Below are 24175 nucleotides of genomic sequence, written 5' to 3' on the forward strand. Positions count from 1 at the left end.
TCTTACTAAGGAGACTCAAAAAAGTGGTGGAAAGCAATTTTTAACACCTCTTCATTGTCTTCTCTTTATCATCATCTTCACTATCTTCCTCCCATCATTCAATTTTTCCTTTTCATCATTCCCTTTCTCACTCTTTTCCTCTTTTTCACCTTCAACAGTTTCATAATCCTTGGTCTCATCCATTTCATTTTCACTTTCTGCCTCCTCACTACTTCCCCCCTTCTACCCCGTCTTCTTCATAACCGTTATGATCACTTTCCTTTGAGTCCTTCTTTACATTGTCTTCGTCTGCCTCTTTTTCTTCTTCACCTTATAAATCACAATTTGACTCTTTTCCTACGTCATCTGTGCTCACTGTACAGTGGAAGGAAAAAGTATCGGAATCGTTAAAAAATTCTCACATCACCATCAAATGTGATCTGATATTTGTCAAAATCAGAGAGATGAAAAAAGTGTCCTTTAAATAAAAGCACCCAAACGTTTCATGATAGGATGAAAACATTGAGGGGGAGGAATAAGTGACTAAACCCTCTGCCTAAGGAGACTCAAAGAGCAATTTGAACCAGGCCAACATCTGAAGGTTTCCATATTTGAGTAAATATAGCATGCAGGGAGAGGAATAAGTAATTGAACCCTCTATTAAAGAAATTCAAATCACAACTGAGCTGAAGACTGATCAAATAACCTTGCTTTAACTAGCACCAGCCAATATATAACATTTCATATTTCAGGGCGGCACAGAGGCTAAATGGTTAGCGCATCCGTGCCACAGTTCTGAGGTCATGGGATCAAATTCAGCTACCAGCCTTCCTGTGAGGAGTTTGCATGTTCTCCCTATGCTTGCGTGGGTTTCCTCCGGGTACTCCGGTTTTCTCCCACATGCAAAAACATGCATGTCAGGTGAATTGGCTGGTCCAAATTGTCCCTATGTGTGAATGAACAAGTGAGTTGTCTGTCTCTGTGAGTGCCCTGCAACTGCAGTGCAGATAATGGAAGGATGGATTGTATGCTAACAATGACAGAAAGGGGGACATATAAGTAACTGAACCTCCCTATTTAATATTTTGTGCACGTGCTCTCCCTTTTGCAGAAATAACTTCAATCAGCTGCGGATTTATTTCATATTTTGGTGATTTTGTTTCATAATGTGCATGTCTGTGTATTTGGCATTGTAGATTGTAGGTTAAGGTTGTGGTTTAGAAGGTGAGGTTTTTTTCATCCAGCAATTTGAATTGGTCTGAAAGTTTTGTATCCAAATACATTATGATTAGATCGGTCTGGGTTTTTTTTTTACCTCTCTGAGTAGCCAGTATTGTACTCTTGGCGTCATCATTGGTGGAGGGTCAATCCTTCGGAAAGATGCAACAGTGCCAGACTCTTTCCATTCGTAAACAACTTCTGTGACTGTGGATTGATGAACATCAAGTCTTTTAGAGATTGTTTGGTATCCTTTACCAGTTTGATACATATCAATAAGAGACAACTCTTTTGGGAAAGTCATGGCGCACATTAGTCAACTCTTGAGGGAAAGAATGTGAGGGTTTGTATTTAATTAATATTTGGGGTACAACTCTGTTAAGGCTCCGGTAGCACGATAACGGTATAATTACTAGATAGGCTAGAGCATTAGCATCCATGATTACTTTCGCAAGCAATGCATTGCATGTTACGTGACGTGTCCTCTTCTGCGCAAGCGGGACATGGTGGTGTTCACACAGGAAATGCATAGAAGTCACATTTAGTTGGAAATGTGAACAAGCTCACAAAAACATCGGATTTCACCCAAGAATCGGAATTGAGCATTATGCTCTGCAGTGTGAACGGCAGCCTCATCATGTCCGCCGCTTAACACTACACACAGCACACTGCTCAACAGGGCGTGCCGCACAATTTAAAGGAAATCGGAGACTTTTATGTGCGCTTTATTGGTCATAAAAATATGGTGCCTATTCCTCCCCGTCCCTGTCATTGTTTCCTATCCTTAGTAAAACATGGAAAATTATACATGTTTTTTGACAACTGCTTTTAAACACTCTGTGTATTCTTCACCAGATGGTATGGTTACTTATTACTCGCTCCTCTTTCATTGTCTGCATGCTATCTTCTTTAAAATGCGGAAAATTATAAATGTTTTGTGACAGTTGCTTTCAATTGCTCTCTGAGTCTTCTTAACACTGGGGTACAGTTACATATTATTCTCTTTTCTACTGTTGTCCGCATGGTATCCTCGTTAACATACAGAAATTGATAAATGTTTGGAAAAAATTGGTTTCAATTGCTCAAAATCTCCTTGGGGAGAAGGTTTGGTCACTTATACCTCCCTCCTTAGAATACCGTGAGGGGTGTTCAGTGAGCAAAGACAAGGACGAAACAGAAGCAATGGAGGAGTAAAGTTGTGATTTAGAAGACAAATAATAAGAAAAAAAATAGAAGATGAGGAAGATGAGGTCAATGTAAAGGAAACGGAAAGTGATCATAGCAACAAAGAAGGAGACGACGGGAAAAGTAGTGAGGAGTCTGAAAGTGAAAATGAAAGAGGACAAACAGAAGGGAAATGGGGAAGATTGGAGAAGAGTAGTAGAATGAAAATGAGTCAGAAAGAGGTTGATGAAAAGGAGGGAGAGTCAAGAGGAAAGGCAAAAAAGTTAAGGTGAAGAAGAAGAAAAGGAAGAAGTAGATGGTGAAAATTACTTACCAATGCTCTTTTGAGTCTCCGCAGGGTTCAATTACTTATTCCACCCCCCTTCTTTTATTGATAGCATACTAACCTTATGAGAATATAGAAACCTTTAAGTGTCTGAACCTTCAGGAGAGTTTGACAGAGGGCTTAGGTACTTAAACCTCCCCTTTCTGCCATTGTTTGCATGCTATCCTAATACAGACATCTATAAATACTTGGGTGGTTTATTGAAAAAAAAAAAAATCATTTGAATATTGAGTCTCCTTAACCAGAGGGTTTTTAGTTAATTAATCATCCCCCTTCAGTCATTTTTTGCGTATTATACTTATTGGTTCTGTGATTTTTGACAAAGATTGGGTAACAGTTGATTGAGATTTTATGCATGGAATATGTGAAATTCCAAAAGTATCAAACATTTTCATACCCCTTTAAATGAAGCTCTAGTGGATTACGCCTCTACAAATGCTCGCCCTGTTAAAGGGGGACGAGACCGTCTGAAAATGAAATAACCCCAAATCTGGAGTGCATATGTAATATTTCATCTTAAGCTTGTAGGCCACAGGTTGTCGTCTGAATATTCATGATATTTGTGCAAATGAGGCGATCCTCACGGCGCCAGACTCGACGGATTGGCCCATCAACGCTTCCTTCTGGAAATGGTAATGACAGAGCAGGAAAGGATTCATAAATCAAAAGCCAGCAGGGAAGGCGGCTGACATTGATGCATACAGGGACACCGAAAACACAGCAAAGGGGAGGGCAAAAGAGTAAAAAAAAAAAAAAATCAACGGTGACATGCTGTGCCATTTACCAAGAGAGGAAGACAAAAATAATACAAAAGAATACAAAAGAATACAAAGAATACAAAAAGAGAGAAAGAGAGAGAAAGAAAGAGAGATAGAAAGTGAGAGAGAAAGGGGGACAGAAAGAGAGTAAGATGGAGTGAAAAAAATAGTAATCAAGCAGAGAAGTAACAAAGAGAGAAGAGAGTGTTTCGTTTTTCATGTCAAAAAGCCAATCATCATTAAAATCCGGTGCGTCTTGTATACCAAAACATACAGTGGATAAAATTGGAAATGCATAGTTACAATTAAATAATATTATGGTAATTGTTCTGCCCTTAAGAAACATATGAACTGGTCTTTGAGGTACAGCGACCAAAAATTGTGTGATAATAGGTTCAATTTCTTGCCTTTTCAAATGTTATCTCTACCACTGGAATAGAGAGATATGCCCACTCACAGCCGTAGCCTGGGTTCGATTGTTGTTACTTCCAACCAAAAACTGTTTTAACTGAGAAAGAGTGAAACAACATTTTATAACCAATTTATACTAAAAATTAGGAGTGTGCATTATAGTGTATGTTATACACAAATAAATACGAGAAATACTGGACAGGCAGCAAAATCTTGTGGTGGTTACGATTAAGGTTAGCACTAAGGCTCAAAACTCAGCTCGGTCCACATTGCTGAAGCTTGGTCCTCTGAATATTAAATCACTTGCTTCCAAAGCTTTACTTGTCAATGATCTTATTAGTGACCACAATCTTAGCCTAATTCGCCTTTGTGAGACCTGGTTGAAATCAAATGAGTTTGTATCGCTAAATGAGGTTTCTAACTTTGTAAATACACATTTGGCACGGCGGTACAAGAAAGATGGTGGTAAAAGTACGCTTGGTACCTCTACTGTTTTTAAAATGTTTGCAGCACTCGTTATGAGGTCCTCTATGTCACCACCAATACGTGTAGTAGTTGTCTATCACCCACCGGAACCATATTCAAATATTTGGGATGAATTTTCAAAACTGTTAACTGACTTAGTGACCTATGTAGACATTGTTATAACTATTGGTTAATGTTCACAAAAACACACCATCCATTCCACTTACAGTTGCTTTTAAGTTGTTGACTGATACATTTGGTTTAATCAAATAGTTGATGTGCCCACTCTTAAAGTTGGAAATACTCTAGACCTCATTCTGACCCGAGACGTGGTAGCGTCAAACATTTTCGTGTTACCCTATACTAAGGTTATCTCTGATCACTATCTTGTTAAATGTGAGGTGCTGTTTCATGTTTACTGTGATAAGAAAAATTTAGGTTTTAGTAGCCGCAATATTCGCCCTGCAAAGGTATCCGCTGTAGTGGAACTAATACCTGAGGCAACTGCGTCCTTCCCTATATTGGGCCTGTTGACCCATTTACAAATGACTGCTATAGTTACCGTTCTTGACTCTGTGGCGCCCGCCCCTACAGCATATATGAAGACAAAAGAAGCATACACCTTGGTTTATTGTAGAAATCGGGAAAGCCAATGTAATTATAGGCCAATGTCAAATCTACAATTTTTTTCAAAATTACTTGAAAAGGTTGTAGCACAGCAGCTGAACAACTTTATGTATAAAATAATCTCTTTGAATCTGTCCAGTCAGCATTCAGAGCAAATCACTCTACTGAAACAGCCCTGGCTAAAGTAATCAATAATCTCCTCTTAGCAATAGGTTTCGGTGCCCCATCTGGAAAAATTGATTGATATCTCAGTAACTGTTCATAACGGCAAGTTGACCTCTGAACATTTTGATGTCCCCTGTGTCATTCCACAGGACTCTGTACTTGGCCCCCTTCTTAGTATTTATATGCTTTGGCTCGGTAATAATATCCGCAACAATAATATTAGTTGGGCAGCACGGCGGCGCAGTGGTTAGCGCGTGTGCGGCACAGTTCTAAGGTCATGAGATCAAACCTCCTGTGTGGAGGAAACATGCGTTTCAGGTTAATTGGCGGGTCCGAATTGTCCCTAGGTGTGAATGAGCGAACAAATTGTCTGTCCCTGTGTGCCCTGCGACTGGCTGGCAACCAGTTCAGGGTGTCCCCTGCTCACTGCCCGAAGATAGCTGGGATGGACTCTACTGAGGATAAGCGGTGCAGATAATGAATGGATAATATTAGTTTCCATTGCTATGCAGATGACACTCAATTGTATCTGCCACTGAAGACAACTGCTTAGTTAAGTCTGAGAAATTTGGAGGCCTTCCTTACTGAGATACAATAATGGAGCTCACTTAATTTTTTTGCCCCTTAAGACGGAAAAAAACAAGATGTCAATTGTTAGTCCAGCTCGTTGTCGTGATTTGTTCTCAAACACTGCCCTGAACCTCGACAAATGTAATATCCCCCATAGTGACTCGGTCAAAAATGTAGGTGTTATATTTGATCCTAATCAGTTGTTTCAGTTACATGTGAAAAATATTACTTGAATAGCTCTCTTCCACCTCACTAATACTGCGAAGATTTGCCCGATGCTGCCTCAATCAGATGCTGAGATTATAATTCATACGTTTATTACTTCTCTGCTTGATTACTGTTATGTATTACTTTCTGGTATCCGGATGTCCAGGATCAAATGCTTGCAGCTGGTAGAAAATGTGGCAGCAAGAATTTTGACAAAGATAAGAAAGTTTAAGCATATCACTCCTATATTAGTTAACTTGCACTGGCTGCCAGTCCGCTTAAGACTTTGAAGTTCGCTTACATTTGGGTTTGCATGGGCTTGCCCCCTCTTATCTATTTGATTTGATTTCTCCTTATGTTCCTACAGGGAGCCTCCGCTCGAAAATTGCTGTTCTACTTGTGACTCCAAGTGCCAAGATGAAGTCTGCAGGCTTAAGAGCGTTCTTAATCCGGGCCCCGGCGCTGTGAAATGCTCTGCCTCCGGAGATAAGATCCGTAACCTCAGTGGAACTTTTTAAATCTAGACTCAATTTTATTCAATAGCTTATGATTGATGCCCACCTCATACTTTTCTTTTCCTGCCCTTTTCGGTTGCCTGGCTGGTGGTGCTACGAGGGAGAAGGACAAGTCAAGATGAGTAGCCGGACCAAGGTCTGGACCTGAAGCATGTCAAAGTCCGCATTGAGCAGCCAGCAGGGATTGGAAGCTGCGTCATTGCTGTCAGGGCCTTTTTTGTGAATTTTACAGGCTCATGCAAAATTCACATATTACCCATTTTTTTAATTGATGTTCACTATGTTTTGTGTATTGCTACCCAACGCTTAATTTATTGTACCATCCTGGAAGGGGTATTACCATTTGTGAGGCCCCTTCTCAAGGTTTCTTATTTTCCTCATGCTGGGGCTTTTGAGTTTTTCCTTGCCCGCAGATTGGTTTGAGATCTGGGAATGGTGTAATTGAAACCTGTGCAGTCCTTTGAGTCATTTTGTAATTAAGGGTTATACAAATTAATGTGACTTGAAGATAATTATTTATTGATTTTTTTGCAAGATGCTAATGACTACATGCTAATGACTACATCCTAAGAACAACATGCTAACAAGTAGATGCTAACGACTGCATTCTAACAACTACGTGCTAACGTGTCGATGCTAACATTGAAATTATTTAGCCCTTACTGTAGCTAACGATAGCATTCTAACAAGTAAATGCTAACGACTACAATATAACAACTATATCCTAACGACTACATGCGATAGCCCAGTCCAAACTGTCACAATTGCTGTGGTAATTTTCTAGGTTTTTTATGCAACCCTAGCTCTTACAGTCGTTTAATTCCATGCACTTTATAGTCCAGTGCGCTTTCTTTATAGAAAATATATCACAAAATACTTTCTTTTTACGCTTATGCATAATCTGGTGCGCCTTAGGGTGCGGAAAATATATTAAAATGCCTAAAATTGTCCTGACCAACGGCGGGGGTAACGCATTTTGGGATTGTCAAAGGCTGCGATTTAGCGGTGTCGAACCTCCCACATGCTGCCCACTCGCACTATTTATTTCCTTCAAGGTGGAAGCCGTAATCAGTCACATTACGGCAAACTTGATTGGTTGTACGTAGTCAACAGGGCCTGGAGTGTGTGTGCCTGCAGCTCCAGCAAAAAATGGATTCAACGCGAATTGAGGAATTTAATTATAGCGGCTTGCCCACTCCGCCCACGTTTTATTGACACGTTGGTTGTAAATAAATCCCAGGCTGCAGACACTCGGCTGTTTTTGTTATTTCTTTGTGGAACGTGATCATAATTTTGTGGCTCAGAAAGTACAATAAGCCCTGAATGTGATGGTTTCCTAGTCCCGCGGCTTATTCGATTTTTTTTCAGTGTTTCCTTCTCTAGCTACTCATGTTAGCCAATAGGCTGCAGATTATGACTTGTGGCTGGCCATTATTGATAGTGTCACCAGATGTCGGGCAGGCCGAAATGCAGGACACAAGAAGAGTTAAAACGGGGATGTGATCAAACCCCAAAAGGAGGCATATGTTCAAGAAACAAAAAGGAAGTCACGATAGACCAGGTAAAGTGGAACCGGGACTGCTGAGGAGCGGAAACTTGAGAGGGAATCTTGGGGGGTGGAAATCTGGAAAAGGTAATTTGGAAGTACTTTTGGCTGGTGAGGAAGGTCTTGGGATAAGGAGGCGACTGGCAAAGAGGGGAGACTTGGTGGTCTTAGGGTGGCGAAGGTCTTCAAAATAAGTATTGTGAGGTCCTATTAAAAGATAGTTGGACTGGCAGGTCTTAGGACTTGAAAGATAGACTTGAGAAGGAAACCTGAGAGGGGAATTGAGAGTGATGAGATTCTTGAAAAGTATACTCAGGAATACCTTTCGAAAGGCTCCTTTCCTTCCTATATAGGCTCTATCGAATCACTCATAAATTAATTTAATGCTACCCTGGCCAGTGCCCTCGATTCAGTAGCGCCCATCCGGCTTAAATCACGACCTAAAAGACGCACGCCTTGGTTTAATGATGAAACTAGATCCCTTAAACAAGAATGCAGGAAATCTGAAAGGAAATGGCGCGCTACCAAGCTTGAGGTTTTCCATCAAATCTGGTGTGATAGTTTGTTGAAGTATAAAGCGGCCCTTATAACCTAAACTTCTTATATGTAATAACTTGTGAAGCCCTTTGAGACTATTTGTGATTAAGGGCTATACAAATAAAAATGACTTGACTTGACTTGAAAGAAGGTTGGAGTGGCAGGTCTTGGAATGGATGATCTTAGAAGGAGGAGGGAACTACAGAAGGAAGTTTTGGGAGCAGAAGCGGGTCTTTTTAATGATCAGCAACGTGAGGTGGGCGCACAGAGTATTTATGGTAGGGATGGCTGATTGACTGGAAGCACCTGGGGATCACCTTGGCAAATAAATTGTTAAAAGAACTGCAAAATGGAGAAATGCTGCCATCTCTTGGAAAAGGACTGCAGACGCGAAAACATGACAGTTAGCCACTCCTGCTTCGTCATTCAGTGTTACTCACATTCGACAGCTGGTCCTGCACATGAATGATGCCGAGTTTCATTATCCTGGTAACCTTGCCTTTTTTCCAGTGTTTCCTCCTCTAGCCAATTGGCTGCAGACAATGAGTTGCTGCCAGCCGCTATTTTTTTTTAGCTGTTTAGTGTAAATGAAGCCTGCTCCGTCATTCCACATATGGCCTTCCACAACTGCTAATGCAAGCAAGCTTCATCAAGTTCCGTGATTCAGGCATCATTAGGTTTTTCCCCACTGATTTCTTCTCTAGCCACTCAAGTTAGCCACTTGGCTGCAAGCTATGGCTTGTTTTTAGTTGCTCCTGGGCAATGTTCCCTCTAATTTTCCACGGGTCTGAGCGTTCACACAAAGCCGGTGAGCAACGCTTGAAACAACAGTGAGCAACGGCAATCCCAAGTGTGGCAACTGAGTCATTATCAAACATGTCCAAAACTTGACATCATGTTACATTTTGCTGAATTTCCAGCAATGCAAAAAAAAAAAATTCACTTTTGAATGAATTGACTAATGTATTGTCCAAAGGTTGTACCGCCTACAAAGGTCATTTGTTTTTACAACAATTCTTTCACAAGATTTTCATTTTTTTTTTCGTGGTATCTTTTGTCGCATACTACTAACATTTTTGGGGGCTTATTTAGTCGGTTGGACGATACAAAACTGTATTTAATCACATTTTTTTAGTAGAAGTACAATGTTGGCAACAAGATTGACTTGGTATAATTGGAAATTATTTGAATGCAACACAAACTTTTTCTTCTTCTTCCCTGTTTTTTCCATGTTTTTAATCCCTTTCAAAAAAATCTCATTGTGTTTATTTTTTCCTAGCTGTTACTTTTTTCTTTTTGTTCTCTATTTACTTTTTTCCTTTGTTTCTTTTTTCCTGGCTTTTTTCTGAATTTTTCCTTCTTTTTTCTCTTCCTTTTATTTTTTTTCTCAGCTTTACACTACTTTTTCATTTTGGTATTTTTTACTTTTTTGTTCTATTCCCCCTTCCTTTAGGTCATTTTGTGCATAATTTTACAGACATATTTGGTCATATAGGGATGAAAGAAGCAAAAACAACCTGAAGAGCCGTTTAGGACCCGAAAGAGCCGGTTCCTTTTAGTGAGCTGAGCCGAAGAAGCCAGTTCTCAAAAAACTTTAAAAACTCACACACGCAACTTAGAGGGAACATTGCGCTGGATAGATTTACTTGTGCGCTGAGAATGTGCAGGCAGTGCGCGATTGCACACGCGCGCAGCTTAGAGGGAACACTGCTCCTGGGTCATACTTTAATGACAGTCCTCTTCCATAGCTGATCATGCAAGCTAATGTTGCCAAGTTCCGTGATTGTGACATCTTCCACATTTTCCTTTATTTCCTTTTCTTGCCACTTATGTTTGACACTTGGCTGCAGGCTACGGCTCATCATTATTTCTAGCTGCTTCATGTAAATACAGTAAAGCTTGCATTGTACTTCAGTGTTACCCAACATCTGTAAATCTGGCATCTTTGACTCTTTTGCCCACTGTTTTGTTCTCTAGCCACTTATGTCAGCCTCTTGGCTGCATCCTATGGCTTGTTGCTAGCCCATTGTAAATAATAGCTGCTCCCAATCTTTTACTGGCCTTTTTAGTATATTCTTACGCTACCTGCCAAAGTTAGCCAGTCACACAAGCTAACGTCAGCTACTGGCCATTTTCAGCCGCTCCAAGTGGATTTAGCTTGCTCTGCCTTTTGTAGTCGCTGGTAGGGATAAACACCAGCTTTCATGTCCTGTTGTTGACTCAAATTCATCCTAGCTCACTTAAGTAAATCCGGAATTAGGTTTCATAATTTTACAACTGTGTTTTTAATGGAGTAAAAAAAATAATTACTTAGATTACCCCCCCTGTTGTGAAAGGATAGTGGGATTGTGGACGCGTTCTTAAGGATGGTATGGGCACCCGTATGATGCGGCAGGCCCTGCTGTTGAACAAAAGAGTGGGTTGTGTCACCCTGACCCAAGTGACATGTCCGCTTTCTGGTGTCCCATTTAATCTGGAGGGACGAAAGCATGACCAACTTAGGTGCCGAGGTGCCTAACTTGTTTGGGTGTTTGGGCAATTGGGTTGGCCATGGTCCAAAAAATTTTGTATGAGTTTTTTTTTTTTGCTATTTTTTTTCCCCTTTTATTTTCTTTGTTATTGTATGTGTTTGTCTTGCTGTCGGTCACCCCTCTTGAGGGATATGACCAAGGTAGATAGATAGATTACCCCCGTCCTTAAAAAATAACACCGTTACATAACGGCCTTTATTCCCAACACTGGTTAACAGGTTTGGAATCTGAAGATGGTCCCAATCCCACAAATATGGATGAGGCTAACAACAAAGAGAGTGGACTTGCTCTTTCTGAACTCAACGAAATGAGCGTTGACACTTAATCTTGCCAGTCGGTTTCAACTAGTCAAACTATCGGGCTGCCCTTACATCACGGCGCCGTGTTCTGATGGAGTAAGAGCTCGGCCGGTCGAGGGGCACATCAAAAAATCCTGTTCGACAAGCCGGGCTGCTACAAAAGCCGGCACCTGCTGGTAAGCGCACAAAGACGACTTTGCTCATCGCACCAATTGCTTTGACAGAACAACGCTAAATACTCAATGTCATATGTAAATGTGCTTTCGGTTTTACAATTTTCCCAAAAGCTGATGAAATTGGGACTTTATATTGGAAAAAAATGATAAATGGCTAAAGCACAACTGGCAGCTTGACAAGTGTGCGATATGATTGTACGGTTTCAGTCTCGGATTGTGTATATTGATGTGTATCTGCTTTAGGGCTGCAACAATGAATCAACAAAAATGAACTAATTAGATCATCAAAACATTGTATTACGAGATTTGTGAGCCACTAATCAATGCAAATAAGAGTGCACACAATTCTGTTCTGACGCTGAGAGTATAGTATCACTTTGCTACGGTAAAAAGTGCCAAGCTCGTTTTTTTTAAACAAGTTATCCTACTTTTTGGGGGTGTTTTATTTATTGAATATTATGTGATTATAAACGAAATCGGCATGAAAGTTTCAACTTTGTAGAGTTTTACTGTTTTATGTAATTATTATTTTATTAAGCACATAACATCACACAGGGTTTGGATAAATCACTTTAGGTTGCTTTACTCTTGACTTGACTTTGAAAAAAATAAAGTGCAGTTGCCTATTTCTACTTGTGCGAGTTTGATGCATTTATTTGACATTGCAGTGTTAAACACACTTCATATTATTTATTGTATGAAAATAGTTGAAGTACAGTGGCATATTTCTACATGATCAGTTGTCATTATGTTGGGCTGAATGTGGCCAAATAACTGATTATAGAAAAGAATGCATGAATAAGTTTAGATAATGACGGATATCAGTTCCAATTATTTTTCTCAACCAGCCCTTCGGGAAATATCCAATTCTTCCCGATTGGTCACTCGGGAATTGGATAAGGTGGTAGGTGCAGGTGTAAAGCAGAAATTTTAAGTGTATTTTTGTTTATTGTCAAGTTAATTGATAAACACTTGAATATTTTTATCTGTCTTAGAATTATAGAATACTCTGTTGTTTTATGCACTATTTTTCTAACTGTCTAAAACTTGAATAATGCAATAAAGAGGAAATAAAAAGTGTCTTTAAGAAATCAGATGAATCAATTATTCAAAAAAAAATAATCTACCGATTTGTCAATCATCATTAATTGCAACCCTAATTTGCTTTGCCTTGATTGGGATGAAATTTAGGTAAACTCTAGTAGACAAGGGTCGCACACATTTTTCATGGCCATATTCGAGCACCTTTTAAGCCCTTTCAAGGCCAATTTTCAGTTTTTCTAGTACCATTAAAAGAAATAAAACACGTGTGAAGCATGTTTCTTTGTAGAGCCAAATATATCTGCTTATTACATATGTGATTCTTAATCTTGCGTGTGAAATTATCAAGACGTGATTTTTAGATTTTGAGTAAATAGCAAGGTGTGTGTATCTTAACAATACGTGTGTAAATATTTTAGGTGAAAACACTCCCCATATAGGGCAGCACGGCGGCGAAGTGGTTAGTGCTTTTTCGGCACAGTTCTAAGGTCTTGGGAACCTCCTGTGTGGGTTCAAATCCAGCTACTGGACTTACTGTGCGGAGTTTGTATGTTCTCCCCGTGCTCGCGTGGGTTTCCTCCGGGCACTCCGGTTTCCTCCCGCATTCCAAAGACATGCATTTCAGGTGGATTGGAAGGTCCAAATTGTCCCTAGGTGTGAATGAGCGAGCAAGTTGTCTGTCCCTGTGTGCCCTGCGATTGGCTGGCAACCAGTTCAGGGTGTCCCCTGCCCACTGCCCGATGATTGCTGGGATGGGCTCCAGCACCCCCGCGACCCTACTGAGGATAAGCGGTGCAGCTAATGAGATGAGATGAGACACTCCCCATATAGGTGTTGGGTGAAATGACGGCCTGGTATATAGCTTACATTATCAGTTGCATGAATTTTGTCACATGACGTGTAACCATTGGGAAACGCTGGTTTATTTTTATTTTTTGCATGGCCCGTAGTAAATGTCCATAGTTAAAACATAATCCTTGCACTAATACACATTTCATAGTGCATGTAGCAAACAATTAGCAAAAACAATCATAATTAAGCAGGTCATTGCCATAAGGTACTATGCATATGACTGGAAAGCGCTGACTCTCCCATTGTGAAGTGGATTTCTATTGTGCACACTTTGCAGCATGCTGTGCGTGGCTTTGTTCCACATTTTAACCATGGTTTGTATTTTTGTTTTCGAGCCACACTTCATTAAAACTACAACCTCCTGGCATCTTGCTGTGGTTTACCAGCTGTTATACACCTTCCTAATGCTCCTGCAGGGGGTGATGATGCTTCATATGACGACATACAAAGTATCGCAATCGCAGCTTCCATGTCGGGGTCATTTTTAGCCCACTTTATCATGCTATCTTTCTACTTTTCATTGTTTATTGTCAAACATGGCAAGAATATCCATCATTTTCAAGCACTTCAGCCAAATATCAAGCACTTTCCTGACCCTCAACACACAACATTAAAATTCCAGCATTTTCCCGGATTTCAAGCACCCGTAGGAACCCTGAGTAGACCTCCAGGATACGGCATGACGATTTTGGGTTACAATGTGGAGGGGAATGGTTTTAGACCACGCTTTACGGCATTTTCCCCACTATACAACATCCACAACAAATGATTTTGAGTACCCCAAAACATACACAATTCAAACTTTGCTGTGTTTATGCCTAACATGAGTTACATCTCTGAGATGCCTGAATGCTATTGATGTCACAGACTGGCTGCCAGGTTTATGGTTCTCTCTCTCCCCCTCTTGCTATCCATTGCCTTTTCTAATAAGTTCCCCTTGGCTCTTTTCCAATGCGCACCTGTTGTCACTTTCTCTGATTGCGTCCTAATTATCTCTCTGCTCGCTATTTAAGCACTCCTATTTCTCAACATATTTGTTAGTTTGTTGCCACTCTTGTCTCGCCATTTATGTACCAAAATTGGACCGCATAAACTACCCATTGTCGTTTTTGTCCTCGTTCTGCGCTACACTGAGCAGGTCCTTGACAATTGGTCCACATCATATAAAATACTTGTCTTCTATTAGTTTGCGCCACAACATCCTGTAAATGCCAATATGCAATTGACTGAACTACTTCCCACATGCAAGCAAAAAAAATCATGCATATGTTTGTGCCTGTTTGCACGTCATACAAAGTTCTGGTCTTCATTTGGTTAGCAACGTGAAAATGCTATTGGCTGAACTCCCTCCAACAATGCCTTTATCTTTATTCAGTTAAAAAATCTTGCCTAGCTTTGCGGCTAAATGAGATTGTGCATTTTCTCTAATATATTCATTAGTTATGGGTTCTATGGCTTGTAGTGATGCTAAAGGGAGAAGCAAAAGCACCACAGAAATGAAGCTTGTGATTATCACGTAATGTGAAGATGCACATATCACCCTCACTAAAGGTTATGGCCATAACCAATCAACGATCAGGACACTTATTAAGACTAAGAAAGCAATTAAAGCAACAAAGTCATCTAAGGGACTGATAATTCTCGCAAATGGAAGTTTTAAAATCCTCACCTGTCTGCATCCACCTGTCACTCCAATATCCCAGCTCAAGTCACACAAAAAGTAACTAAAATTTCCCTTTTCCTTGATATCTTTTTTACAAATTATTTAATCATATACACGTGTGTTATTTGAATGTTTTTGTCTGGGGTACCAAAAATTTTGAAGGCCTTATTCAAATACCAATTATTTCTATCCTTCACCATACGACATATTAAGCTTACGATTAAAGTGTGTCACTGCCAGTGTTGGGAATAACGCCATTATGAATAACACTGTTACATTACAGTGTCTTTTTATTCAGTAACTGGGTCATTGAATTAAAAAAAAATTCTGCTTTTACAACGCGGCTAGTGTTACTGTTGTGTGTTTATGTACATGCACATTATTTTCTGATATTGTTTACTGTTTATTATCGTTGCTCTTCAAGTGTAGGATAAATCTGTTGCTGGAGAGGTGCAACCAATATCACAAGGTTCTATAACTCGAATATCTGTATGTTCTTCTATATTCAAATTCCTTGACATTCAACAACTTTTTTTAAAGTAAAAAATAAAAAGTTTCTTTCCCTGGTAACTAGTTACTTTTACGATAGAGTATTCAGTTACTAACTCAGTATTCAGTTACATTTGAAGAAGTAGTAACTATAACGATTTGCGTTTTTAAAGTAACATGCCCAACACTGGTCACTCCCAATATTTAGAAGTGATTGTCTAACTTTTCTATGATTTCAGTTGTAGCCTTAAATGTTACTGCATCAGTGTCAGTTTATATCGTCTACAAACAGTTCAGATAGAGATATATTATACTGAGAAATTCTGCGGCAAAATTATTGTTTTAATTTCTGTGTCATTTCAGGTAAGAATAATTACTAGCTCGTTGCATCTTTCCAACCTGTGACCTGCTACCACCATTGTCTCCAAAACATTTGTGCCCGGAATACTATGTAAATATAATCTTCAAAGGAACTGTTCATCGTTTCTAGCTTTTTGGGGATAACCAGTCAAAATCAAAAGAACATGCGCAGAGAAAAAAAAAAGCATCCTCCAACCACGCCTGGACGATAAAACGATAACAGTATTAGTCATATTTTGCTACGATAAGTAATAAAAATGGATACAAGTCGATCATTTAAACTGTAAAAAACAACCAACCACTGGAGATAATGGGGCGCTGATGCAATGAAAACGCAAGTTCCCAACAAAAATTCAGGGGACAAAGAAGGTGATGAGAACCGGACAATAATTTCGCATGGTTTGCAGTATAGCGGCTCACACAGAGTGAATGGACTATAAGACGGTCCAAATGAGCAATAAATAGATGAAAGATAAAAGACAGCGTACCCACTCAAAACATGCTGAGTCACAGACAGGAGGTATTTACTTGTTTGGAGGTATTTTGGCTTCTGAGAGTTTGATTTAAAAAAAAAAAAAAAAAAGAGAGCGGTGAAATGCACTGCAAACTTTGCCTACATATTATGCCCGACAATAAAGAATCCTGTATTTCTCAAAGAACTGACAATGTTGCCACCTCTATTCAACTCCAACTCCTTTTTCCCAACACCTGGGGCGTCAAATTCACTTTTACTCGGGGGCCACACGATAGAACAAACATTCTCTCGGGAGCCAGACTAGTAAATTAGAAAGAAAAAGAGAGGAAGAGAAAGAGAGGGAGAGAAAAGGAGAGTGCGGGACAAAGAAAGAGAGAAATGGAGAAAGAAAGAGAGAAAGAACATGAGAAACAGACATACAAAGAGAAATAGTGAGAGAGGGGGTAAGAAAGAAAGAGAAAAAAGGAAACCCAAAGAGAAATAAAAAGAGAGTAAAGAGAAGGAGAGAAAAGAGAGGAGGGGAGAAAGAGAGAAGGGGAAAGCAAGCAAGAGAGAGAGAGAGAAATAGATAAAAAAGAGATAAAAGGAAAAAAGTAATAGAGCAAAATAAGGTCAAAAGACACAGAAAGAGAAAAACACATAGAGGACAAAGATAGAGAAAAAGAGAGACAGGGAGAGTGAAAGAGAGAGATAGAGAGTGAGAGAAAAAATGAGGAAGTGAGAGAGCCAGAGAAATACAAGTCCCGTGTGTGAGAGGCACCTGGTTTGGCAACATCAAGTGGACATATAACAACCTGCAGCTTGTTTTTTTCTCGCGCTTCTCTCAGCGTTGTCTCGCGGGCCGGATTCAATCCCTTGGCTGGCCTAATCTGGCCCGCAGGACGCCTGTTTAATGCCCCTGTTCTACGCGGTTCCTTTTCTTTTTGTAATTAGAAGCGTGCAATTTTCTCTTGCCAACAATATCCTTAACAATGTCATAGATTTGATGTTCCTTTCCTTGTAAATATGTAGTAGTTCGTTTAGAATCAAACCCCATTTTACTTTTTTTTGTGAGTATTTATATTTTTTCTTTGGACTGATCAATCATTATCAATATCAATTAACTACAAAATCGATATTCTAAAGCTAAAATATAATATTTGAGGATTGCTTCCCTCATGATAAATACTAAAAAAGGGGCTATTTTGGGTAGTAAGTCAGAAGGGAAATTGTGAACACCACCTGCTAGCCAAATAAGTAACCAAATTAAAGGAAAAATGTATGTGATAATTATCGATAGACCAAAAAATGTTTTATTGTGATAAAAAAAACTTTTGTCATATCGCCCAGGATTACCTCAAACACCATCCCTACCTCAGAACGGATTAATGTTGTATCTCGGGGGTCCACTGTACATAAAAAAGGTTTGACGGTCTTGTGTCAGGACCTTGAAGTATCCGTATTCAGAAAGGATTTTGCGCTTTGGCTAGCTCTGATTGTTTTCGCCATGGGAAATCTGAGAAGTCACCGTGAGCAACGCAAGGTCAACGCCACAAACACAATTTCAGCACTTGATGAATTAGATGTAGCCACACAAGCACAAATGTACTTGCTTTGTGACGCATGTTCGCTCACTAAATCCTTTAGAATCTTTCTCACGGATAAAGGAATTTGCGAGGAGGAAAGAAAAGTCTGGCGGCTTCTGCACATACAAGAGAACTCATTTGAATTATAATGTGGAGCTCAATGTGATACTGACAGTGTATTCATTACAAAAAGTCGTATTTGTACAGTATGTTGTGGGGGGATGAAGGAAAATAATATTTTCCAGGAAAATTATCTTGCTCCACTGGCAGAAAATTTTGCTCATCTAAAACTTTTTTCTTTCCTGAAAGCTAATTATTTCTTTGGAAGAAATGTTTGCTCAGGTTTAGTATTTTTTAAAGATTTTCATTTATATCAAACAAGCATAAAGGCCCCCTTGCTGGGCTTTGTGTTTCTGGGCATTCTACTTGAGAGAGGTTGTTGGGGTTGTGGTTTGTTGAAAAAGAGCCGGGGAGCCGCTAGAAAGTGCCAAAGAGCAATATGACCGCATGGAGCTCCAGAGCCGCTTGTACACAAAAAGCAGATGTTTATTGATTTTATTGTTATTTATTAGTGGTTCCATTAAACCTGGCTAAAGACACTAAAATGCAACTGTGTACATTTTCACAAAAATGTATTCAACTGTTTCGGAGACTATAGGCAACATACGATAACATAATGGTCTACATCAGGGGTCGGGAACCTATGGCTCGCGAGCCATATATGGCTCTTTCTATGAGTATCTGTGGCTCAGAGACAAATTTGATTGCATGGAAAATTTCTCCATCTAGTTCAAAATTTGAAACGTCTATCCAATTCAGGTCCACGTAAGGCCAAACCGAAGCTAGTTAACATGTGATTTCTTCGCAGTATATATAGGGCACGTTTTCACTACAATTTACAGTCAAGGTGTCACACAAAAAAAGGGGGGGAAAAAAAAACTCGTTTTGGCTGTACAACGCTAGAGAATCCTTTATATAAAAGTTCACTATATAATCTGTGTTCAGTGTTCAGATACCTTATGATGAATCCACAGAACTGTAAATACGCCAAAACACCGGAAGAGAACTTAGTCATTTAATTGGGTGAGTGGGAGGGATGGGTGGAGCTATGCAAAATGTGCAAGCACTCCCTCCCATCTCTCGCCCTACGCCGTCTGCGCCAATAGTGAGCTCATCAGGCTCCCTATTTGCAGAATGTTGTGACGTTTTTACACAATAACTGCTTGCATCTGGTTTTGAAACCAATATGTATGAAAAAAAAGGGTAAAAAGGAGTTTAACCGATCTTGAGTAATTGCAAGAAAGAGACAAGTTTAAAGATAGATAGATAGATAGATAGATAGATACTTTATTCATCCCCTAAGGGAAATTCACATTTCCAGCAGCATCCCTGAGCTGAGAACAGTACAATAATAAAGCCAAAAGAATACAATATACAAATACCCAGTGTGACGTGCAAATGCCCACTTTAGCATGTTATATAGAGTAACCAAATAGTGCTACACAGAACACATAATGCAGTAAGATTCAGTAATATCCAATGTAGGTGGTGTGGTTTAATGTGGGCCTTTACTCTGCCGGGTGGAGTTAAAGAGCCTCATGGCATGAGGAAGAAAAGATCTCTTCAGTCTGTCCGTAGTACAAGACAGTGACAGCAGTCTGTCACTGAAACTGCTCTTCTGTCCGGAGATAATGCTGTGAAGCGGATGCGATGGATTGTCCATGATTGACCTCAGCTTTTTCAGTGCCTGTCTCTCAGCTACTGTTGTTAGGCTGTCCAGCTCTTTGCCCACAACAGAGCTCGCTTTCCTAGCCAGTTTATTGAGACGAGAGGCATCCTTCTTCTTGACGCTGCCTCCCCAACACGCTGCCGCATAGAAGAGGGCGCTTGCCACTACTGTCTCATAGAATATTTTCAGGAGCTTTTTGCAGATGTTGAAGGAGGCCAGCCTTCTGAGGAAGTAAAGTCGGCTTTGCCCTTTCCTACATAGAGCTTCTGTGTTGGCAGTCCAGTCCAGTTTGTTGTCCAGCTGCACACCCAGGTATTTGTAGGTCTGGACAAATTCTACACATTCTCCCTTGATGGTTACAGGAACCGGATGAGTTCTGGTTCTCCTGAAGTCCACCACCATCTCTCTGGTCTTGGTGGTGTTTAGGTGCAGGTGGTTTGCGTCGCTCCATCGGACAAAGTCCTGAATCAATTTCCTGTACTCCTCCTCCTGCCCGTTTCTGATACATCCCACGATCGCAGTGTCATCTGCAAACTTTTGCACATGGCAGGACTCAGAGTTGTACTTAAAGTCCGATGTATATAGAATGAATAGGAACGGAGAGAGAACGGTCCCCTGCGGAGATCCTGTGCTGCTAACCACGGTGTCCGATGTACAGCCCCCCTGTTTCACATACTGCGGTCTGCCTGTCAGGTAGTCAGTAATCCATTCTACAAGGTGTGAGCTAACTCCCATCTCTGTCAATTTCCTACTCAGTAGCAGAGGCTGTATGGTATTGAAGGCACTAGAGAAGTCCAAAAATGTAATCCTCACAGCCCCCTTCGCCCTATCCAGGTGAGAGAGGGATCGGTGTAACATGTATAATATAGCATCCTCCACTCCCACCTTCTCCTGGTAAGCAAATTGCAGTGGGTCGATGGCGTGACGGACCTGTAGCCTCAGGTGGTGCAGCAGCAGCCGCTCCATGGTCTTCATCACATGTGATGTCAGGGCGACTGGCCTGAAGTCGTTGAGTTCCTCTGGTCTTGATTTCTTTGGGACTGGGATGATGCAGGATGTTTTCCACAGCTGAGGGACCCTCCCCTGTTCAAGGCTCAGGTTGAAGATGCGCTGTAGAGGGTCTCCCAGCTCAGACGCACAGGCTTTCAGCAGTCGGGGGGATATTCCATCCGGACCAGCTGCCTTGCTGGTTCGTAGCCTTCTCAGCTCCCCACACACCTGGGCTGAAGTTATTTTTAGTGGGGGGATGTCTTCCATGCTAGTGTCCAGAGGGGGAGGGGGAAGGACAGCTGCACAACTCAGGGGTGAGGATGAGGCGGAGTGGTCAAACCTGTTGAAAAAGTTGTTCAACTGGTTGACTCGCCCCACATCTATATCCACAGCCACACTCTGCTTGGTGCTGCAGCCAGTAATTGTTTTCATCCCTTCCCACACCTCCTTCATGTTGTTGTTCAGCAGCTTTTTCTCCAACTTCCTCCTGTACTGCTCCTTCCCTTTCTGGAGCTGGACTTTGAGCTCCTTCTGTACTCGTTTTAGCTCCTGATGATCACCATTTTTAAAGGCCCTCTTCTTTTGGTTCAGAAGGCACTTGATGTCTCTCGTGATCCAGGGCTTGTTGTTGGCATAGCAGCGTACAGTCTTTATAGGAACAACATTGTCCATGCAGAACTTAATGTAGTCAGTAGTGCAGTTTGCCATCTCCTCAATGTCCCCACTGCTGGACCCTAGCAGGACATCCCAGTCCGTACATCCAAAGCAGTCTCTCAGAGCCTGCTCTGCTGTTTGTTGATTTAGGGACAGGGGCTCTGGCATTATTCTCTTTTCATAATTTTTATCAAATCATCAAAAATAAATGTGCTGAAGAATATGCTTTTGTCTGGGGTGCGGGTTTAGCAATTTAGTAAATTTGTCTCATAATATATGGTGTGGCTCTTTCCCAAAATAAAATTAATATTTTTTGCTTTTATGGCTCTTTGAGTCAAAAAGGTTCCCGACCCCTGGTCTACATTCAAACAAAGAAATAATGTTTCATTTTTCAGGAAAGAAAAAAAACTTTCATAAATATTTTCAACCAAATTTATTAAAAAAGTAATCAGGTTGATAAATACTTGTGCTTATTTTATATGTAAATTGTAAAAGAATAAATACATCCTCAAAAAGATAGAATTTAAGAAAAGGCATTTTTTGCTGCCATTGGAGCAAGATTATATTTTTTGCTATCACATCTTTTGCCCATTTTAAATATTTTAAGGAATATATTTAGTAATAATAAAAAAAAAAAGAAAACTATTTGCGAAAGAATGTCTCAACTGGCAGATTGCAGATTTGATCATTTTAAGCAAAATTTTCAACCAATATTAGAAATACTTAACAGTAAACTGTTTGCCAAAGAATTCATTATTTTAGAAGTAGAATATAAAAAAATAAATCTAAAAATAATTTTCACTTTAAAAAAGCTGAATGATTCATAAGATTTATTTTTGTTATCACATTATTTTACTCATTTTTAATGTTTTCTCCTGATTTTAGGAATTATTTTAACAAATATCCATCCATACATTATCTGCACCGCTTATCCTCAGTAGGGTCGCGGGGTATTTTAACAAATAATTGAGCAAAAACATTTAGTTTAGCAGAGGGTACGCTGCAAATATTAAATAGATAAAAATACAGATATAGAGAAATGGATAAAATATTAATACATTTGTTAAATCACCAGTGTATAATATTTGACCACTAAACGGCACCGTATTGTCTAATGTCAATGCCACAGAGCACAGCGTAACAGCAAGTAGGCAGACAACCATTGTGGCGACCTTAGGTAGGGATTCCAATATACATAAAAGATACAATTACAAATACAAATGTCTCTACCTATCATTTTTTTTAACAAAAATGTACATTGGTATAATAGTCCAGGTGTTTTTGCCTAGTATTTTATTTTTTTGCAGAATGAAAGTTTTTTTGTACCACTAGGAGGCACTAAATATTACACTCTGTCTCTTTAAAGTAATCATTGAAATAATAAAAATTGTTAAACAATTTTCCCCTTGTTTGTTTTTAACATTTTGCTTTCTGACACGATTCCGTTTACACATCGTTTTGCATTAGGTCATATTTTGCTAGCATTAGCAGTTAGCGTTACTAAGTAGGGGTGTAAATACTAAATGCAGAGAAAATGATACCAAGTTACAATTTAATACTATTTTTTAAGAATCGTCAAAAACTTTTGTATCGCCTACAACTACTTTGCTTCATGGTCTTTGTTTTAAAGCAACAGTGTGTAATATTTACTGCCTTTCAGTGGAACAAAAACTTTCATTCAGTAATTAAAAAAACATTGATTTGAATATTAAGCAAAAATACGTGAACTATTATACCAATGTTAATTCAAAAAAAAAAAATAGGTCGAGAAATTTGTACATCTTTTACACATCAAAATCCCCACCTAGAATTCTCCACGATGATTGTCTGGCATCTTACTGCTACAATGTGCTCTTGGCACTGGTTTTTATTTTGCATTAGACAATACAATTTGTGGCCAAATTTAAACACTGGGGCTTTAACGTTTCACATTTTACACAATATTTTTGAATAATTCCTAAAAATTTAATTTTACCGTACACGTCAAACGCCAGCTGTCTCTCAGGGGTTCTTTTTCAGCCATTTTCATATGCGCTATGATGAAATGTCACGTGCCAGAGAAAGAAGCCGTGATTCATTTTCCCCCGTCAAGCTAATGAGGACGGAGAGTTTCCCGTCATGCTCGGCGGCATCCTTTCACAAACACAAACGGCACATTTATGAATAACATTTATGAATAACAATGGCGCCGCGCTGAATAAGAAGCGGCCAAATAAGCGCTAGCTGGCGTCACGAAGGAACGTTGAGCTCTTGTATTGTAAGCGCGAGAAATACGCGTTCTTCGCGCTTGAATATCTCTTTAGTGTTGACATTGATAAAGGTTTAAATGCGCCTCGGGATTATTGGAGAGGGAAAATGAATTGTGGGTAATATTTATCAAGAATGCACGCTATAGATGTAAATCTCTGCTGAGTAAACAGCAATTACTGATTTTTTTTACAAAGGTTTTTTTTTAATGTTTTTTTTTCCGTTCTCGATGAACCAAATCTGCTTTAATTGAAGATTAACCGGGATATTGTGTACTTTCAGTGTATATAAAGCATATTACTCTGGTTATTCCACCTGGAATAACTGCAAATGAAAACGTTTTGTCGCACTGAAGTGGTTATTTTTTTGTCTGACATGACAGCAGATAATTGTGTTCATTTTAAATTTATTTTTTCGTATTCTGATATTTAATTGAAATAGTAAGTAGTGTAAAACATACACATTTCATATTTTACAATTTAGTTAAAATTATTAAATAAAATACGACTATACTTAATTTAAAATAATTAAGTGTAGTGGGTTTTACATAATTCACCTATGGAACCATTGTTCAGTTAGCGAGTTCCTAGGGGGAC

The 24175-nt window shown here is 39.6% G+C and overlaps 1 long non-coding RNA gene across 1 annotated transcript; it reads right to left on the bottom strand.

Moving 5' to 3' along the window:
* LOC148370381 (uncharacterized) lies at positions 1–23382 on the bottom strand. The gene is made up of 3 exons (XR_015849909.1): positions 23313–23382; positions 1295–1404; positions 1–354 (listed from the first exon to the last, which is right to left on the bottom strand). It is a non-coding gene; the product is annotated as an uncharacterized LOC148370381 (long non-coding RNA).
* Positions 23383–24175: the final 793 nt, after the last annotated feature.

This window comes from Urocampus carinirostris, chromosome 3 (assembly GCF_059441175.1).
Source record: "Urocampus carinirostris isolate Australia breed hairy pipefish chromosome 3, RoL_Ucar_1.0, whole genome shotgun sequence".
Classification (NCBI taxonomy): domain Eukaryota; kingdom Metazoa; phylum Chordata; class Actinopteri; order Syngnathiformes; family Syngnathidae; genus Urocampus; species Urocampus carinirostris.